The sequence below is a fragment of the Glycine max genome, chromosome 19 (assembly GCF_000004515.6).
Source record: "Glycine max cultivar Williams 82 chromosome 19, Glycine_max_v4.0, whole genome shotgun sequence".
NCBI classification, from domain to species: Eukaryota; Viridiplantae; Streptophyta; class Magnoliopsida; order Fabales; family Fabaceae; genus Glycine; species Glycine max.
Window position 1 is genome coordinate 7,296,177 of NC_038255.2, and position 2,698 is coordinate 7,298,874.

The window sequence follows — 2,698 nt, forward strand, 5'->3', positions numbered from 1 at the left end:
GCAATAACGAATAAATGAGAATCGGATCAGGTTAGGAAACCCTAAATTGAAACCAACCTTTCTGTTGAACAAATTGAAACCCTAAATCCCAAACCATTTTATGTTACTTGCACGAGCATAGCGCCGAATCATGATAGCAAAGGTTCCAACGAAAACCAACCTTTCTTTTTCTTCTTCTACTTCCCTATCTCTCTCGGTGTGATGGAGAACAAGTTTCCATGCGGCATCGAACTCCCTTGCCTTCACGAGCGCGTTGGTTACAACATCAAAGAGCTTGTGGTTGGGCCTGAAGATGGGTCGTGTTTGGGCCAAAAGGAAGAGCAAGTGCAGCAGCTTGAACAACGAGCTGAAGCGATCGTACACGGTGAGCAGGAGGGCTAGGTCCAGCTCGATCCTAGTCTGATCAAGCTCGGCGTGGAGGGTAGGGCTGGGCGACAAGGAAGGGCCAACAAAGAGGTTGGAGATGACAAAGAGAGCATTTGGGTTGGGAAAGGGAGGGACAAGTATGGAGTTTTGATTGAGGGTGAGGGAGAGGAGGTGAGGGTCGAGGGGGAGGAGAAGGCTTTTGAACGAGAACAAGTCAGAGAGTGAGTGAGTAAGCGAGATCGAGTGAATGAAAGGGGGCTTTTGAACTTTTTCTAGTAGTGCCAACATCAATTATTAAAAAACTGATGTTAACGTGACGATGTTAACATCAGTTTTTGGAAACCGATGTTAACAAAAATAAAATGACATCGGTTTTTTCAAAAACCGATGTTAACAAAATCAATTTATTTACAAAAATATCACTGCCATTTTGTTAAAATCGGTTTTTGATAAAATCGATGTTAAAGTAGCGATGTTGAAAGCATTCTTTCTAGTAGTGAGTACTAGATTGCTCTTTTTTTATAAAAAAAAATATACTAGCTTACATTAACATATTTCATTAATTAGACTTTTGATTATTTAATGTGATTAATGTGTGTTTATTATATGTTATAGTTGTTTAGTCTTTAAACATCATTGAAACTACAAAGAATTGAAACTCGTGTGGCCAATATGCTATAATGCCATCACCATTGGATGGGTACTGTAGAAATCATAGCCTTATATATAGCAAGTTTGAGCAGAAGCTTGGCAATCTAGCTGCTGAAGCACAAGTAAGTAATTCAGAGCTAAGAAGGAAATGGCTTCCTTAATGATCTCCCCAGCAGTTACCACCGTTAACCATGTTGGTGTTGGCATGGTTATTCCATTCACAAGCCTTAAATCCATGGCTGGCTTCCCCCACCAGGAAAACCAACAATGACATTACCTCCATTGCTATCAACAATGGAAGAGTGAAATGCATGCATGTAAGACATCTCCACACTTATATACACACGAGGCACCAAAATGATTATAATTAATTCATGCTACATGTTAGTTAAATGAACATGTTAACTATAGGTTCCTTAAACTAACATATTAGTCATAAGAAATTATGCATAATTGCAAGTTTATTAACCCTTTTACTCAATTTTCATACAAATTACTAGGTGTGGCAACCAATTGGCAAGAAGTTTGAGACTCTTTCCTACCTGCCTAACCTTGATGATGCACAATTGGCAAAGGAAGTAGAGTACCTTCTTAGGAACGGATGGATTCCTTGCTTGGAATTCGAGTTGGAGGTCAATTTATTACAGTCACTTTTGGTTCAATTATAGTTTTCCTTAGTTTTGTTTTTTGTTTCAACTTATTTTGAAGAAATAATTGTTTTTCATGCCAGTGTGCTAAAAGTACTTAAAAAAAAATTAACTTTATCTATATTGTGTTTGGTTTCACATTACAGATGTGATTTTCAAAAGCTAATAGTTATAGCTTTCACATCCCAAATATGATTCTTCCATCCTCAACGAGTTTATGTTACTATTTGATTTTTCAGTAGTTCTAGAATTCTATTAGAGAGATATCAATATTTATCAAACATTGTTATTCCAAAACAAGCACTTGGTTTTGAGTTTTGATGGTTGATCTGTCCGTTTGCAGCACGGTTTCGTGTACCGTGAGCACAACAGATCACCAAGATACTATGATGGACGCTACTAGACCATGTGGAAGCTGCCTATGTTTGGTTGCACTAATGCTTCTCAGGTGTTGAAGGAGCTTTAAGAGGCCAAGACTACATACCCCAACGCCTTCATCCGTATCATCGGATTCGACAACGTTCGCCAAGTGTAGTGCATCAACTTCATCGACTACAAGCCCCTAGGCTTCTAAGTGTGAAAAGCTTACCCCCACTTTCTTTCTTTGTACTTAAACCACATTTATATTTCTTTTTCTTTTCCTTTTTGTTGGTTGCCTAAAGTATCCTCGTCCGAAAGCTAAAGACTAATCCCTTAAGCCATGGAGATTCATTTAGTGGTCTAACCTCTCTCAACTCCTGCTCTTCATACACTTGGACTTGGGGATCAAACCAATTCCGATTTGCTTTTTCTTTTTGAGATTTATCATCGTGTAATTTTTTGTTTCTGTTTTCAGAAATGAATGGATGAGAATTGATGGATAATAAGCTGTTGGTGTTTGTTGTGATGCTTTGTTCTCTAATATCTTCAAGAACCCATTATGCTTGCATTTCCCTCTAGTGGGTTGAAATTAATTTTAACTAAATTGAAGTTAAATGTGTCACTAATGAAGGTTAACAATGGAACTCATGTTGTGTTATTCAAGTACATAGCAT

The 2,698-nt window shown here is 37.9% G+C and overlaps 1 pseudogene; it reads left to right on the forward strand.

Annotated features, from left to right (window-relative positions):
- Positions 1-1,165: 1,165 nt before the first annotated feature.
- Positions 1,166-2,390, forward strand: LOC100807893 (ribulose bisphosphate carboxylase small chain 1, chloroplastic-like; annotated as a pseudogene).
- Positions 2,391-2,698: the final 308 nt, after the last annotated feature.